The sequence below is a fragment of the Rutidosis leptorrhynchoides genome, chromosome 1, assembly GCF_046630445.1.
Source record: "Rutidosis leptorrhynchoides isolate AG116_Rl617_1_P2 chromosome 1, CSIRO_AGI_Rlap_v1, whole genome shotgun sequence".
NCBI classification, from domain to species: domain Eukaryota; kingdom Viridiplantae; phylum Streptophyta; class Magnoliopsida; order Asterales; family Asteraceae; genus Rutidosis; species Rutidosis leptorrhynchoides.
Window position 1 is genome coordinate 636,566,940 of NC_092333.1, and position 19,936 is coordinate 636,586,875.

The window sequence follows — 19,936 nt, forward strand, 5'->3', positions numbered from 1 at the left end:
CCAGCGAGATGAAAGAACTGCAAAGCCAACTGCAAGAACTATTAGAACGTGGTTTCATTCGACCAAGCACATCACCATGGGGAGCTCCTGTTTTGTTTGTCAAGAAGAAGGATTGTACATTTAGGTTGTGTATTGACTACAGAGAGTTGAACAAACTTACCATCAAAAACCGTTATCCACTGCCGAGAATTGACGACTTATTTGATCAACTACAAGGCTCGTCAGTTTATTCGAAGATCGATTTACGTTCTGGATATCATCAAATGCGAGTAAAGGAGGATGATATTCCAAAAACTGCTTTTAGGACGCGTTATGGTCATTACGAGTTTATGGTTATGCCGTTTGGATTGACTAACTGAAGGTATTTCGTATGCCCGAGAGACATATTAAATTAACGTGGCTAATATGTTTTGATCCAAGTCGGGTCATACCCAATAACAAGCTTGCCGACACCTTATACGTATTTAATCTTAACGATTGGATCATTGATTAAATACGCGACACTTGAACTTTAAGAAAAAATGGTTTACTGAAATATTACTTGATGTGTACATATATAAATTATGGAATAATTTATATAATATGGATTTAATTATTTATAGGTTAAATAATTAATTAATTTATATTACATTTTATATAAATTGGTTTTATATAATAAAATGTATATATATAAAATGGAATGGAAGTTTATAAAAGAGTTTTATAAAATTTAATTCTTTTATAAAACTTATTTTATAAATCAAATGGGAAGTGGCATAGGGAATGAGACACACATGCTCTTAGATTCCTCCTTGGTCAACTACAATCCCTATTCCATATACATGCATGTTCCTTGACCAAAGTAACACACACATAACATCACACATCAAAAATAACTTGCAAAATTCTGCTCAAATTGAGCTGTTTGGCCGTGGCCTTTGTGGGTGCCAAAGGAGTTCATAATTTAATTTTGCAAGCTCATTTCAAGTGTAAAGTAAATCCTAACCAAAAGCTAGGGTGTTGGTGCACAAGCTTGGGGTATAACAACTTGAGGTTTTATTGTTTTGGAGCTCCATTCATCATCATCATCTTCTTCATTTACTAGCAAGCTTGGAGTAGGTATAATCTCTTTACTTGCTTGAAGTTTGTAAGTATATATCACAACTTGATCCTATTTGGGATTTAACTTTAATTGGTTAAAGATTAACAAGTTCTAAATGGTAATTCATACATGCTTCCGCTTTAATTTGATTCTTAAAATGTTTTAAGTATTATGAAACTTGTTAAATCCCAACAATGGTATCAGAGCCGAGGTTGTTGAAATATGCTTCGAGATGGTTATTAAACTCACTATATATTTTGCATTTTATGTACATGCATGATTGTAAAATGCAAAAATTATATGTTTAGGGTGGGTGGTTTGTTTTGGCCGAATTTTTTGGGACCCAAAATGGGTTTTTTAGTCTTCCATTTTGGTTGCATGTTGTTGTTCACAATCTTAGCCTTGACCTTGTGTTTGGTTGCATGCTTGTTTGGTTGATTATTCATTCATTTGGTATGTAATAATAATTATTCTTTTGGCATGTAATTTATTTATTCATTTGGTTATGTAATTTATTTAATATTTCGTATGTAAAATAGATTAGGTTGTATTTCATTTTCTAGAGAAAAATGTATTAGGATATATTTTTTGTAAAGAGTATGAAGATGCAAAAGATGGAGCAAAAGAAGAACACATGCATTTGGATGCAAGATTTAGTGGGAGATGTTAAATCTCCTACTTTGTGTTATGACCCATTAACCGGTGACATTTGTTTTCGGCTAAACAAATGTCCACCAAAAGGCTAGATTGTGAACATACTATTTTGCATGTGTGGTTGTTTTGTTGTTTGTTTATAGATTGTATGTTTGGTTGCTACAAATTAATCACACAAGTTAACAACAAACAAAACTAAAATTTAATCGGTTAAATTAGACGTTATTAAACACATGCAAAACGACAATTTAAATGGTTAAATTAAAGTAGCAAAAGGACATTAATAAACGGTTATTAAGAACATGAAAAGGATCGCATATATAAATTGGTTTATATCAAGTAATTGGCTTAATTACAAGACTTGAAAATGGATTTCAAATGAACCATACACTAAATGCATGTTGGTGTATGGCATAAATGTTTTCTTAAACTAGAATTAACGAAAACTTAAAATCCCTTAATCGACAAGGCAAACAAGTTAAACGCCATCCTTTTGTGTGACACTTGAAAATATTAGGGAACTCATAATGGGATAAAGGTCACCTAACCTTTGTGAGCAAACTAATATGATTGAGGTAAATTTCGCACACTTGTGGGATAAAGGTCACCTAACCACTTGGATGTTAAATTTACACGTTTACGCAAGTAGGACAACTTGATTTGGGAATCATGAACTTAGGGTCACCGAAGCATGAGGAACAAATAGGCGTTGATGGGATGAATATGCCATGCAAAAGGATTGCATGATCCCATAATTTAGAAGTTGCAAAAGGATTGCAATTGTCATATAAATGACTACCTAGCTAAATCAAATAACGGGATAAAGGTCACCTAACCGAAATTTGATTTACCGTTGGATTCTAATATTTAATAAGTCAATTAATTATAAAAGGGTGTTGTTTATTAAATTTAAAATCGATACTTAAATGAACTTTGTTAATTTTGTAGATGGCCGCAAATAACAACAACATGCAAAATGCACCACTTAACCTAAACAACCTATCATTAAGGTCTCTCCTCGAGAAAGACAAACTCAACCATACGAACTTTATGGATTGGTTCCGTAATCTTAGGATTGTCCTCAAACTTGAGGATAAAGCGTATGTGTTGGAGGACCCTATTCCCGACCAACCGGATGAGGAAGATCTAGAGGGCATGGCTTATTATGACAAGTATTGTGCCGATTCGGTGCAAGTCGCTTGCCTAATGATTGGGACTATGATACCCGAACTCCAAAAGGATTTCGAACATCATAGTGCATATGACATGATTACGCAATTGAAGGAGATGTTCCTTCAACAAGCACGTGTCGAGCGCTTCGAAATGGTTCGACCGTTACATGCATGTCGTATGGATGACACCCAATCCGTATCCTCTTATGTCCTCAAAATGAAAAGCCTTATTGATCGCGCAAACCGTCTTAATCTCAACATACCTAATGAGCTAGCCACCGATCTTATCCTAAACTCCTTGTCAAAGAGGTTTGACCAATTTGTAATTAATTACAATATGAATGGGATGGATAAGACCATTGGTGAACTTCATGGCATGTTAAGGACGGCCGAAACTAGCATGGGTAAGAGGGCTTCACCCGTGCTAATGATCAATGATGGTGGGTCCAAAGGTAATAACACCTCTAAGCCAAAGGCGGCTAAGAGGAAAGGACCCGCCCATCAAGGCAAGGGAAAGGGGAGGATGGTTACCCCAACCAAAAACAAGAACAAGAAGCAAAAGGTTGCCGAACAAGCAAACCCCAAGGAAGACCCGTGCTTCGGTTGCGGTGAAGTGGGTCACTGGAAACGCAATTGCCCGGTCTACCTTAAGGAGTTGAAGGAAAAGAGGGATGCGGGGCAATCCTCAGGTAACATATATATGGTATATATAGAGCTTAGTATTACTTCTTCTAATACATGGGTATTAGACACTGGATGTGGAACTCACATTTTCAATTCTTTGCAGGGGTTCAAAAGAAGTAGCAAGCAAACGGGAACATCAAGTCTCTTTATGGGTAATGGAGCCAAAGTGCAAGTGAAGGCTCAAGGAGACTTTGTATTAAAGCTTCCAAGTGGTTTGGAACTTATTTTGAACAATGTTTTGTATGCACCGGATTTATGTCGAAACATTATTTCAGTTTCCCGTTTAAAACAATGTGGTTTTTATCTTAATTTTGTTAATAATGATATCCATGTTTATTTAGATAATGTATTCTATTTTAAGGCTTCGCCTTCAAATGGAATTTATGAATTGGTTCATGATGATACATCATCTAATAGCTCAATATACCATACTAGCACCAAGAAACTCAAAAGGAATTTGAGTGATTCCTACTTATGGCATTGTCGCCTTGGTCACATAAACAAGAACCGAATGCATACACTTCAAAAGAATGGACTCTTGAAATCAAATGAGATGGACTCGTTTGATGTGTGTGAATCTTGTTTACAAGGCAAAATGACTAAAGCACCTTTCAAAGGGACCTATGAAAGGGCTAAGGACTTATTGGGATTAATACATTCGGATGTATGTGGACCCTTTAAGCCCATAGCTAGGAATGGTGAAAGATACTTCGTTACTTTCATTGATGACTTCAGTCGTTTTGGATATGTCTACTTGTTAAGACATAAGGACGAAACTTTTGAAGCATTCAAGGAAATATCAAAGCGAAGTACAAAATCAACTCAATAAGACAATCAAGGTACTTCGTACCGATAGAGGAGGTGAATACCTAAGCGATGCTTTCCAAGATCATCTTAGGAGTTGTGGGATTATCTCACAACTTACTCCACCAGGAACACCCCAACTTAATGGAGTTTCCGAAAGGAGGAACCGAACCCTAATGGATATGGTTCAATCTTGATGGCAAGAAGCTCGTTACCTCTATCGTTTTGGGGTTATTGTCTATGCTCCACGGCTCGTATTTTAAATATGGCCCCAACAAAGAAAGTGGAATGAACTCCTCATGAGATGTGGTTTGGAAAACCTCCGTCTCTATCATACTTAAAGGTATGGGGATGTGAAGCTTATCCTAAGCGTTACGTCCCTAATAAGTTGAATGATCGATCCACGAAGTGTATCTTCATAGGATATCCCAAGGATGATATGGGATACTATTTCTATGATCAAACCGAGCAAAATGTATTTGTTGCTCGAAAGGCTGAATTCCTTGAAACTAAGTTCCTAATGGAAGGAAATAGTGAGAGGAAGATAGATCTTGAAGAGGTTCAAGATCAAGTAGATGATACACAATTGGCTGACACTAGCACTCAACATGAAAATGTTGAGAGTGATCAGATGGATGATCAAAATACACAAGACGTTCGCAGATCTGGTAGGATTAGCAATCCTCCTGAGAGATATGGGTTTCTCATGGATGGTTGCTATGTGGTTGATTTGGATGAACCAATAAACTACCAAGATGCTTTATCAAGGATTGATGAAAATAAATGGCAAGAAGCCATGAACGCTGAGATGCAATCCATGTATGACAACCAAGTTTGGGAACTTGTTGCGCAACCTCCTGGCTCTAGGCTAGTTGATTGTAAATGGCTGTTCAAAATGAAAACTGACATACATGGAAACTTAGATACATATAAAGCTAGACTTGTAGCAAAAGGTTTCACTCAAACTCAAGGGGTTGACTATGATGAAACTTTTTTGCCTGTGGCGATGCTAAAGTCTATTAGGATATTACTTGCCATTGCTGCGCATTATGATTATGAAATATGGCAGATGGATGTCAAGACCGCCTTCCTAAACGGACATCTTGAGGAAGATGTCTATATGGTTCAGCCTGAGGGTTTTGTTGATCCAAAATATCCTAAAAAGGTATGCAAGTTAAAGAAGTCAATCTACGGATTGAAACAAGCATCTAGAATGTAGAATCATCGTTTTAATGAGGAGGCCAAGAAATTTGGCTTCATTAAAAATGGTGATGAAGCTTGTGTATACAAGAAAGCTAGTGGGAGCACTATCATGTTCCTTGTACTATATGTGGATGATATATTGTTATTTGGAAATGATATTCTGGCAATGCAAGGTGTTAAAACTTGGTTAAGCAAATGCTTCTCCATTAAGGATCTTGGAGAAGCACAATACGTTTTAGGGATTAGGATCTACAGGGATAGATCCAAGAAACTGATGGGTTTAAATCAAAGTGCATACATTGAAAAGATCTTGAAAAGGTTCAAGATGGAGAACTCTAAGAAAGGTTTGGTACCTATTCAAAAGGGAACACTTCTCAGTTCATCTCAGTGCCCCACCACGAAAGATGAACAGGAGAGAATGAAGAAAGTCCCATATGCTTCTGCCATTGGGTCAATCATGTATGCAATGATATGCACTAGACGGGATGTGTCATGCGCTCTTAGCCTGACAAGTAGATACCAGAATAACCCAGGAAACAGTCATTGGATTGCTGTTAAAAGTATATTGAAATACCTTAGGAGGACTAAGGATATGTTTCTGATATATGGGTCTGGTGAGGAGGAACTCGCTGTAAAAGGTTACGTGGATGCGAGTTTCTAAACTGATCGTGATGATTCTCGATCACAATCCGGTTATGTCTTCACATTAAATGGAGGTGCGGTCTTTTGGAAGAGTTCAAAACAGGATGTTGTTGCATTATCCACTACAGAGTCAGAGTACATTGCCACCTCATTAGCAGCTCAGGAAGCTGCATGGATGAAGAAATTCATCGACGACTTAGGAGTAGTCCCTTCCATTCAGGACCATCTTGAGATCTTTTGTGATAACGAGGGTGCGATTGCTCAAATCAAGGAACCTCGTGCTCACCAAAAGACCCGTCAATTGAGCGGAGATTCAACTACATAAAGGATGAAGTTGAAAAGGGAAAGATATGTATTCACAAAGTTCACACAGATCTTAACATAGCGGATCCACTCACGAAGCTCTTACATGGATCAAAACATGCAGGACATGTTTGTGCTTTAGGGCTTCGACATTCTAGTGATTGGTCATGATCTGTTTTAAGTATTGTAACGGAACGAAATTGTTCAAACTCATTAATATAATTATGGTATTAATTTATTTTGAGTTATGTTCCTATTTTGCATATTTTATCCATGAATGAGTAATTATTCTAAATTCCGTAGTCGATCACATTTGTGGGAACAAGTGTGAGGTTTAGACTATTATGAACTTGGATTGGTATACATTCACGGGATGAATGTGGGGCAAGGTTGCAACCAAGGTTCATAGATATTTGTGGGATACAAATATTGGAAGACCCGCCCTCAAGATTTACTCAATGGAACCTTTGTGGTTGATCACATGTAATCTTGAGTAAAGGCGAATGTCATTATATCCTCTGACCTGAGATGCATACTGGGTTCGGATATTTACCATGTATTGTGCCTTGATTCTTTCCTTCGCTATTCTAAAATATGGTAGTTCATAAGGAAGAGCTCAGGTATAATGCAAGGCATATATTTAAGACGTATGTAGTCAAGATGGAATTTGTCCCTCTTATTCGTTGAGAGTCAGATGTCTAAGGCCTGATAAAGTTAAATCTAAAAGAGAGTGATCACTCTGTGTCTCTTGGATTTAACATGAAATCTAGGACGAAAGGATAGAATGAAAGATTCACCTATTCATATTCGAGATGGGAACTCGAAAGGGATGATGTTATTGAATGGCACTAAGTCATAACATATTGGGGGTGATGGACGGTCGTTAGGTGGTATCCATCACTTGCATTAATTTCTTATGTTTCTCGTGCAAGTGGGAGATTGAAGGTATTTCGTATGCCCGAGAGACATATTAAATTAACGTGGCTAATATGTTTTGATCCAAGTCGGGTCATACCCAATAACAAGCTTGCCGACACCTTATACGTATTTAATCTTAACGATTGGATCATTGATTAAATACGCGACACTTGAACTTTAAGAAAAAATGGTTTTCTGAAATATTACTTGATGTGTACATATATAAATTATGAAATAATTTATATAATATGGATTTAATTATTTATAGGTTAAATAATTAATTAATTTATATTACATTTTATATAAATTGGTTTTATATAATAAAATGTATATATAAAAAATGGAATGGAAGTTTATAAAAGAGTTTTATAAAATTTAATTCTTTTATAAAACTTATTTTATAAATCAAATGGGAAGTGGCATAGGGAATGAGACACACATGCTCTTAGATTCCTCCTTGGTCAACTACAATCCCTATTCCATATACATGCATGTTCCTTGACCAAAGTAACACACACATAACATCACACATCAAAAATAACTTGCAAAATTCTGCTCAAATTGAGCTGTTTGGCCGTGGCCTTTGTGGGTGCCAAAGGAGTTCATAATTTAATTTTGCAAGCTCATTTCAAGTGTAAAGTAAATCCTAACCAAAAGCTAGGGTGTTGGTGCACAAGCTTGGGGTATAACAACTTGAGGTTTCATTGTTTTGGAGCTCCATTCATGATCATCATCTTCTTCATTTACTAGCAAGCTTGGAGTAGGTATAATCTCTTTACTTGCTTGTAGTTTGTAAGTATATATTACAACTTGATCCTAATTGGGATTTAACTTTAATTGGTTAAAGATTAACAAGTTCTAAATGGTAATTCATACATGCTTCCGCTTTAATTTGATTCTTAAAATGTTTTAAGTATTATGAAACTTGTTAAATCCCAACACTAACGCACCAGCTGAAATGTCCCGTTCTTATTGATTAAAAACGTTCCATATTAATTGATTTCGTTGCGAGGTTTTGACCTCTATATGTGACGTTTTTCAAAGACTGCATTCATTTTAAAACAAACCATAACCTTTATTTCATCAATAAAGGTTTAAAAAGCTTTACGTAGATTATCAAATAATGATAATCTAAAATATCCTGTTTACACACGACCATTACATAATGGTTTACAATACAAATATGTTACAACAAAATAAGTTTCTTGAATGCAGTTTTTACACAATACCATACAAGCATGGACTCCAAATCTCGTCCTTATTTAAGTATGCGACAGCGAAAGCTCTTAATAATCACCTGAGAATAAACATGCTTAAAATGTCAACAAAAATGTTGGTGAGTTATAGGTTTAACCTATATATATCAAATCATAATAATAGACCATAAGATTTCAAATTTCAATACACATCCCATACATAGAGATAAAAATCATTCATATGGTGAACACCTGGTAACCAACATTAACAAGATGCATATATAAGAATATCCCCATCATTCCGGGACACCCTTCGGATATGATATAAATTTCGAAGTACTAAAGCATCCGGTACTTTAGATGGGGTTTGTTAGGCCCAATAGATCTATCTTTAGGATTCGCGTCAATTAGGGTGTCTGTTCCCTAATTCTTAGATTACCAGACTTAATAAAAAGGGGCATATTCGATTTCGATAATTCAACCATAGAATGTAGTTTCACGTACTTGTGTCTATTTTGTAAATCATTTATAAAACCTGCATGTATTCTCATCCCAAAAATATTAGATTTTAAAAGTGGGACTATAACTCACTTTCACAGATTTTTACTTCGTCGGGAAGTAAGACTTGGCCACTGGTTGATTCACGAACCTATAACAATATATACATATATATCAAAGTATGTTCAAAATATATTTACAACACTTTTAATATATTTTGATGTTTTAAGTTTATTAAGTCAGCTGTCCTCGTTAGTAACCTATAACTAGTTGTCCACAGTTAGATGTACAGAAATAAATCGATAAATATTATCTTGAATCAATCCACGACCCAGTGTATACGTATCTCAGTATTGATCACAACTCAAACTATATATATTTTGGAATCAACCTCAACCCTGTATAGCTAACTCCAACATTCACATATAGAGTGTCTATGATTGTTCCGAAATATATATAGATGTGTCTACATGATAGGTCGAAACATTGTATACGTGTCTATGGTATCTCAAGATTACATAATATATAATACAAGTTGATTAAGTTATGGTTGGAATAGATTTGTTACCAATTTTCACGTAGCTAAAATGAGAAAAATTATCCAATCTTGTTTTACCCATAACTTCTTCATTTTAAATCCGTTTTGAGTGAATCAAATTGCTATGGTTTCATATTGAACTCTATTTTATGAATCTAAACAGAAAAAGTATAGGTTTATAGTCGGAAAAATAAGTTACAAGTTGTTTTTGTAAAGGTAGTCATTTCAGTCGAAAGAACGACGTCTAGATGACCATTTTAGAAAACATACTTCCACTTTGAGTTTAACATAATTTTTGGATATAGTTTCATGTTCATAATAAAAATCATTTTCTCAGAATAACAACTTTTAAATCAAAGTTTATCATAGTTTTTAATTAACTAACCCAAAACAGCCCGCGGTGTTACTACGACGGCGTAAATTAGGTTTAAGGTGTTTTTCGTGTTTCCAGGTTTTAAATCATTAAGTTAGCATATCATATAGATATAGAACATGTGTTTAGTTGATTTTAAAAGTCAAGTTAGAAGGATTAACTTTTGTTTGCGAATAAGTTTAGAATTAACTAAACTATGTTCTAGTGATTACAAGTTTAAACCTTCGAATAAGATAGCTTTATATGTATGAATCGAATGATGTTATGAACATCATTACTACCTTAAGTTCCTTGGATAAACCTACTGGAAAAGAGAAAAATGGATCTAGCTTCAACGGATCCTTGGATGGCTCAAAGTTCTTGAAGCAGAATAATGACACGAAAACAAGTTCAAGTAAGATCATCACTTGAAATAAGATTGTTATAGTTATAGAAATTGAACCAAAGTTTGAATATGATTATTACCTTGTATTAGAATGATAACCTACTGTAAGAAACAAAGATTTCTTGAGGTTGGATGATCACCTTACAAGATTGGAAGTGAGCTAGCAAACTTGAAAGTATTCTTGATTTTATGTAACTAGAACTTGTAGAATTTATGAAGAACACTTAGAACTTGAAGATAGAACTTGAGAGAGATCAATTAGATGAAGAAAATTGAAGAATGAAAGTGTTTGTAAGTGTTTTTGGTCGTTGGTGTATGGATTAGATATAAAGGATATGTAATTTTGTTTTCATGTAAATAAGTCATGAATGATTACTCATATTTTTGTAATTTTATGAGATATTTCATGCTAGTTGCCAAATGATGGTTCTCACATGTGTTAGGTGACTTACATGGGCTGCTAAGATCTGATCATTGGAGTATATTTACCAATAGTACATACATCTAAAAGCTGTGTATTGTACGAGTACGAATACGGGTGCATACGAGTAGAATTGTTGATGAAACTGAACGAGGATGTAATTGTAAGCATTTTTGTTAAATAGAAGTATTTTGATAAGTGTATTGAAGTCTTTCAAAAGTGTATAAATACATATTAAAACACTACATGTATATACATTTTAACTGAGTCGTTAAGTCATCGTTAGTCGTTACATGTAAGTGTTGTTTTGAAACCTTTAGGTTAACGATGTTGTTAAATGTTGTTAACCCAATGTTTATAATATCAAATGAGATTTTAAATTATTATATTATCATGATATTATCATGTATTAATATCTCTTAATATGATATATATATATACATTAAATGTCTTTACAACGATAATCGTTACATATATGTCTCGTTTAAAAATCATTAAGTTAGTAGTCTTGTTTTTACATATGTAGTTCATTGTTAATATACTTAATGATATGTTTACTTATCATAGTATCATGTTAACTATATATATATATCCATATATATGTCATCATATAGTTTTTACAAGTTTTAACGTTCGTGAATCACCGGTCAACTTGGGTGGTCAATTGTCTATATGAAACATATTTCAATTAATCAAGTCTTAACAAGTTTGATTGCTTAACATGTTGGAAACATTTAATCATGTAAATATCAATCTCAATTAATATATATAAACATGGAAAAGTTCGGGTCACTACAGTACCTACCCGTTAAATAAATTTCGTCCCGAAATTTTAAGCTGTTGAAGGTGTTGACGAATCTTCTGGAAATAGATGCGGGTATTTCTTCTTCATCTGATCTTCACACTCCCAGGTGAACTCGGGTCCTCTACGAGCATTCCATCGAACCTTAACAATTGGTATCTTGTTTTGCTTAAGTATTTTAACCTCACGATCCATTATTTCGACGGGTTCTTCGATGAATTGGAGTTTTTCGTTGATTTGGATTTCAGTTAACGGAATAGTGAGATCTTCTTTAGCAAAATATTTCTTCAAATTCGAGACGTGGAAAGTGTTATGTACAGCCGCGAGTTGTTGAGGTAACTCAAGTCGGTAAGCTAGTGGTCCGACACGATCAATAATCTTGAATGGTCCAATATACCTTGGATTTAATTTCCCTCGTTTACCAAATCGAACAATGCCTTTCCAAGCTGCAACTTTAAGCATGACCATCTCTCCAATTTCAAATTCTATATCTTTTCTTTTAATGTCAGCGTAGCTCTTTTGTCGACTTTGGGCGGTTTTCAACCGTTGTTGAATTTGGATGATCTTCTCGGTAGTTTCTTGTATAATCTCCGGACCCGTAATCTGTCTATCCCCCACTTCACTCCAACAAATCGGAGACCTGCACTTTCTACCATAAAGTGCTTCAAACGGCGCCATCTCAATGCTTGAATGGTAGCTGTTGTTGTAGGAAAATTCTGCTAACGGTAGATGTCGATCCCAACTGTTTCCGAAATCAATAACACATGCTCGTAGTATGCCTTCAAGCGTTTGTATCATCCTTTCACTCTGCCCATCAGTTTGTGGATGATAGGCAGTACTCATGTCTAAACGAGTTCCTAATGCTTGCTGTAATGTCTGCCAGAATCTTGAAATAAATCTGCCATCCCTATCAGAGATAATAGAGATTGGTATTCTATGTCTGGAGATGACTTCCTTCAAATATAGTCGTGCTAACTTCTCCATCTTGTCATCTTCTCTTATTGGCAGGAAGTGTGCTGATTTGGTGAGACGATCAACTATTACCCAAATAGTATCAAAACCACTTGCAGTCCTTGGCAATTTAGTGATGAAATCCATGGTAATGTTTTCCCATTTCCATTCCGGGATTTCGGGTTGTTGAAGTAGACCTGATGGTTTTTGATGCTCAGCTTTGACCTTAGAACACGTCAAACATTCTCCTACGTATTTAGCAACATCGGCTTTCATACCCGACCACCAAAAATGTTTCTTGAGATCCTTGTACATCTTCCCCGTTCCAGGATGTATTGAGTATCTGGTTTTATGAGCTTCTCTAAGTACCATTTCTCTCATATCTCCAAATTTTGGTACCCAAATCCTTTCAGCCCTATACCGGGTTCCGTCTTTCCGAATATTAAGATGCTTCTCCGATCCTTTGGGTATTTCATCCTTTAAATTTCCCTCTTTTAAAACTCCTTGTTGCGCCTCCTTTATTTGAGTAGTAAGGTTATTATGAATCATTATATTCATAGATTTTACTCGAATGGGTTCTCTGTCCTTCCTGCTCAAGGCATCGGCTACCACATTTGCCTTCCCCGGGTGGTAACGAATCTCAAAGTCGTAATCATTCAACAATTCAATCCACCTACGCTGCCTCATATTCAGTTGTTTCTAATTAAATATGTGTTGAAGACTTTTGTGGTCGGTATATATAATACTTTTGACCCCATATAAGTAGTGCCTCCAAGTCTTTAATGCAAAAACAACCGCGCCTAATTCCAAATCATGCGTCGTATAATTTTGTTCGTGAATCTTCAATTGTCTAGACGCATAAGCAATCACCTTCGTTCGTTGCATTAATACACAACCGAGACCTTGCTTTGATGCGTCACAATAAATCAAAAAATCATCATTTCCTTCAGGCAATGACAATATAGGTGCCGTAGTTAGCTTTTTCTTCAATAACTGAAACGCTTTCTCTTGTTCATCATTCCATTCAAATTTCTTCCCTTTATGCGTTAATGCAGTCAAGGGTTTTGCTATTCTGGAAAAGTCTTGGATGAACCTTCTGTAGTAACCAGCTAGTCCTAAAAACTGGCGTATGTGTTTCGGAGTTTTTGGGGTTTCCTACTTTTCAACAGTTTCTATCTTTGCCGGATCCACCTTAATACCTTCTTTGTTCACTATGTGACTGATAGTTATAGCTAAGGGGTATAAAATACTATTAAATTTTACAAGGAAATACTATTAAATACGATACAATTTTACACAAGATATTTATTTATTTATAGAATGGATATACTTAAACCTTGCTACAACACTTATAGGCAGTGTACCTAATCGTACAGTAGTGTAGTTTTTAGTAAGTCCGGTTCATTCCACAGGGAATCTTTTTTACAAAGCTTAACGCTATATTAGTTTAAATTTATAAAAATACAAATATATATATAAGTAATATTATTATTATAAAGGGGGGTTTTTACCGTTTAATGACCGGTTTGTCGATTTTAAAACTTTAGTCGCAGTTAAAACCAAATGTAAAATATTAAATAAATAAAAGACTTAATTTAAAGCGTAAAGTAAATAACGATAATGAAATTGCGAATAATAAAAGTGCGATAAAGTAAACTTGCGATAATTAAAAAGTACGATAATTAAAAGTGCAATTAAATACAATAACAATAAATAAAAATGCGATAATTAGAAGTGCAATTAAATATAAAATAAAGGAAATTAAATATGAAATAAAAGAATTATGCTTATTTAAACTTCCGTAATCATGATGTTTGACGTGTTGATTTTAGTTTTATGCCCATGGGTTAATTGTCCTTTGTTCTGGATTATTTAATATGTCGTTCTGGTTTTTGTCCATAACGGTCCATCAGTCATAAATATAAAGTGCGAGTGTCCTCGTCAAATTATCCTTATACCCGAAGTTAAATATTCCAACTAATTGGGGACTTAAACTGTAACAAGATTTTAATACTTTGTTTAATAATTACACCAGGATGTCGACTGAGTGTAACCCAAGGTTTTAATACTTTGTTATCAATTATGCCAAGTGTCCTTGTACATAATTTCACCCCTGTTTTAATAATTCTAGTGGCTATTAATCCATTCCCGTGTCCGGTTAAATGAACAATTATTCGTACATATAAATATCCCGCCCATCGTGTCCGATTGAGTGTATACGGTAATTTATGGGTACGTCCAATTATAAATCTTTATATTAACATTAACAAACTATCATTTAGTTAAACAAATATAAAGCCCATTAATAGCCCATAGTCTAATTTCCACAAGTGTCGTTCTTTTGTCCAAACCCCAATTATGGTACAAAGCCCAATTACCCAATTTTATTAATTAGCCCAACATCATGATTACTTCGGATTAAATAAGTATAATAATAACTTAGCTACGAGACATTAAATTAAAAAGGTTGACCATAACTTACCATGATTAAAAATAGCGTAGCGTTACACGGACAGAATTCGACTTACACCCTTACAACATTCGCTAACATACCCTTATTATTAGAATTATAATTAAAATTAAAATTAAAATATAAATATAAATATATTTAGGTATACATATATAGAGAGATTGAATTATGGATGGTTTATCAAACAGTGTTTGCTTTTATAGGGAATTGAGTCCAGGTGAGCTCCGTGACTCGCGCCCTTTTTGCTCTTCAAACTCCGCGAGTCGCGGAGTTTGTAATTACAGCTCACTCCATTTTGGCTCTTTGTTTACCGACGATTTATTATATAAATATAATATATATATAATTTATATAATTAATTATATATTATATTATATTTATATACATAGTTAACTTGTAATTTTTAGTCCGTTGTGTCGAGCGTTGAGAGTTGACTCTGGTCCCGGTTCCGGATTTTCGAACGTCCTTGCGTACTATTTTATATCTTGTACTTTACGTTTTGAATCTTGTACTCTTGTAATTTTGAGACGTTTCTTATCAATAATTGGAACCTCTTTGATTGTATTTTGTACTTTTGAGCTTTTTGGTCGTTTGCGTCTTCAATTCGTCGAATCTGTCTTTTGTCTTCACCTTTTATTATTTAAACGAATATTAAATAGAACAATTGTAACTAAAAGCTTGTCTTTCTTGAGGAATAATGCTATGAAATATATGTTCGTTTTTAGCATTATCAAATATTCCCACACTTGAGCGTTGCTTGTCCTCAAGCAATATAGTTTTGAAATACTAGAATCACTTCTTTATTCTTCACACTTTGTACATCAGTGATTTCTTTACGGCGGTATAAACAATGGTAGTAATGATATGGTTTACAGTCCCACATGACTATAAAAATTTAGATCCATTAAGGAAATTGGATCTTTATAAAAACATTTGATCTTTTGAAAATTAAATCTAATTTTTACCCTAGATAAGTTTTCCGGAATAACCCTTCACCGGTGTTTGCAAATTATTTTTGTGGGTTTGATGGGTTTCATATTTGAAAATTTTAGCTCAAAACTTATGGTTTTGTGTCACCCACTTGCTAACCTTGTATTAGGAAAGCAACACGTCCAGTATACTTGCTCCGTATATTACCTTTCGGTAAACTACCGTCCGGTTGTAAAGGAAAGCGTTGAACAAGCAACTGTTAAGGCAATGTCCCCTGACATGCTTTTAATTATGGTCTATAACGTGTCGGACGCAATTACTATCCTTTGTAGGAGCAATAGTAAAGCTCACCCTTTTAATTTGTCGGTGTGGCACAAGGTCCTGTCTTTGACCATGCTATGCAACCACCGTTCTTACGGTTGACACCCTATTTGGTTCAGGTGACCTAATGAATTCCAGGTGAATTCCTAGGATTTTACGTTCAATGGTAATGAACGCATTGAAAATGGGTTTTCAGAAAACAAATCGGTTTATAATTTGATCAAAATATTTTCTCGTTCAACCTCGAGTTTAGATATCATCGAATTCCATGAGTTTGTAATTCTCAATCTTTAAGGTCAATCTCTAGGATTGAGTAATATCAGGCTTAAAAGCTGATTTTTAATCTTTAAGGAGATTATCCTTTCTGAGGATCTGATTCATTAGTCTTATCCAGCTAATTTGCACGGTGCCCCCCCCCATTTTATGAGATAAATCCTTCTCATGGTTAGGATAAATCTGACCACTTGGCGACCCTGTTTAATGCTGAGGTCCGTGGATTTTCTGCTGATTTTAGTGATGACTTTTCTAGGTTTTTCGTCAACCTACAGCTGGTCTGAACGACAACTTCCTGACCTAAATCAAGAAGCGCGTTTCTTTTTCGGAAGACTTTACTTCCTTTTAATGATGGAATTGATTCATCGTGTAGATCCATCTCTTCTTTTCTTTCATCGGGTAAAACAGTTTAGTTTAGTCCAAAGCAAAAGTATTTTCAGTTATTTGTACAAAAATATGTGACATATGTTTTGAATAACTTGGAGAATTTTCCCACACTTGGCTTTTATTTTCCTTTTTATTGTCCTCAATTCCATTTTAAATGAATTTTAACATTTTGGTTTGTTTCTCAATTTATGTCCTTTCTGAGGTAACAATAATTTCGGTGTTAACACCTAGTTTTATCGTTCATAAATATGTATAAACATGATTTTGAGTTCATTTAATTGAAAATTTTGAAAATTTTTTACTAGAATTGGGTAGTCAGTATATAAGACTAGGGCTGTTCTTTATCATCAGAGAGCACTAGATTCTAATACAACTACTACATTACTAGTATTTTTAATGGTAACCAAGTGTTTAAGATAAAAAATTTTAAAATTCGAAAGAATTTAACCCCTTCCCACACTTAAGATCTTGCAATGCCCTCATTTGCAAGAAATCAGTAACAATTTAAATTATTGAGGGTGATTTGTGTGAAAATGATTAAATTTTACCAAACTTTCCAAACATATTTGTGTTTGTGTTGAATGATAAATGATGCACATCATTTGTTCATTCCGTCTTGTTGTTATATCACATTTATTTTGCATCTTGTCGTCAAAATTAGTTGCTTTTGCTGAACTTAATGCCAGTCTTTGAAAATGCGTTGTTTTACCCTGTTGTGTACATAAGATAAACTGCAAACATATATACATATTTTTGAAGTTTGGTATATTACCCCACATTCAAACATTATTAAAATCTAATAATAAAAGTTAGAAAATAATAAAAACTATTACAATATTAACATAAGTATTAAACGTATCAACATTACAAATTACAAAATAAATAAAACTAAGTAGACTAGGGATGATACTGATACCAGTTGGGGTTCCATGCATAACCATATGTGCTATAAAATGCTTCGGCTGGGTTATACGTAGGATACGGTGGTTGAATCTCTATAGACCAGGGAGGGAATATGGGCGATGGAGTAGGAATATAGTTTCTACCTATATGTTGGCAATAAGCTATGATTTGGTTTTGATGAACTTGCCAATCTTCAAATGCTCTATGTCTAGCATTTTCGTACTCTTGTGAAGCTATAAACCTTTGCATTTCTGCCATTTCATTTCCCCCTCCTACATTACCTTGCTGTTGGTTTCTCTCAACCTGTGGATGTCTACCATGGTATTGTACTGCGGCGTTATTTCACCTCTTCAAAACCTTTGCACCATGGTATACATTTAAACCTATTGTATCGCGGGGTTCTGGTTCTTCGACTAATAATCCCCCCGACTTATATCCACACCGAGATATTCAGCAATCAAAGTAATAAATATACCACCTCCTATTATGCTATGCGGTCTCATCCCCCTAACCATAGCTGATAAATAATAACCCACACAATAAGGTATACTTACAGCGCTTTGTGGGTCTCGAATACACATATGGTAAAACAAATCCTGTTCATTTACCTTTTCCTTGTTCTTACCTCGTTGTGTAATCGAATTGGCTAAAAACCTATGAATTACTCTTAATTCAGCTCTATCTATATCCAAATAAGAGTAATTTTCCCCTTTAAATCGGTGATGGCTAGTCATTTGACTCCATACACCATGCGTATCAAAATTTTCGTCTATCTTTCTACCATTTAGTATCAACCCTCTACAATCGGCAGATGCTAACTCCTCAGGCGTATATATACGTAAAGCCTGAGCCATGTCTAGTAAAGACATGTGGCGCATCGAACCTCCTAACAAAAATCTAATAAAAGATCGATCTGTTAAACTAGCTACCCGATCATTTAATTCTATACTACACAACAATTCTTCACACCATACTTTATATACAGGTCTACGCATGTTGAATAACCGTACCCAATCGTTAAAAGTAGAATTACCATACCTCTGTGTAAGTAATTCCCTAATTGGCCCGGCCAATTCTACAGCTTCTAATGGTCCTCATTCTATGACCCTAGGTACTTCAACAGCTTTAGAATGAAGAGTATGCAAACCCCTTTGGTATTTTGGATAATCTATCCAAAGTCTGTCAAATCTCAGGTTCGGGTGCAAATCTTCCAAGTGCATATCAGAGAATGTCATGACTGGATGAGGTATATCTTGTTTGTAGTAGTTATCCACCTCCTGTTGTTTCGTATTCTCAGTAGGAGCATTACGAGCTTGAGATGAAGATTCACCCCTTTCAGTCTACAAAAAACATCAAACACAATTTTTGTGCATCCAAATATGCATTAGTGTCAACAAAATCATCAATCAAAATAATTACAATGACATGATCAATTTATATCAAACTTAAGCTCATTTTCATATTTTCATCAAATCTACACTTTTTCAAATAAGCATATACGAAAATGTTCGCCAATTTCATAAGCATTCAACTCAAATAACATGACAAAATAATCATTACTAGCAATTAAACAAGTTTCAAATGGCATTATCTCTCAAAAATCAAGTTCATGAATTTTAGACTTGAAAAAGTCCACTTTAATTCTCAAAATCATGTTTAGGCTCAAAGTTTGGATCATTTAACTACCTAAACATGTTACACTACTTAATTTAGCAACAATTCATGACAAAAATCGGCCATAACCTGTTTATATCAAAAAGCCCCAAATTTGCTCAAGAACACAAACCCTAGATTACTCAAAATTTGAAGTTTAAGGCTTCTAATCATGTTAAATAGCATCAATCTAGGTTATACAAGCATAATACATAAGCAATTTAAACATAATTACACTAAAAAGCATCAAAATCAAATTGGATATAAAATTGCTCAAGAACACTAATTTTCGGATTAAATGGTGTTTAGGTGTAGAAATTTACCATTTTTCTTGAGTAATTCCTTGATAGCATCCTTCTTAACATGATTTTAGT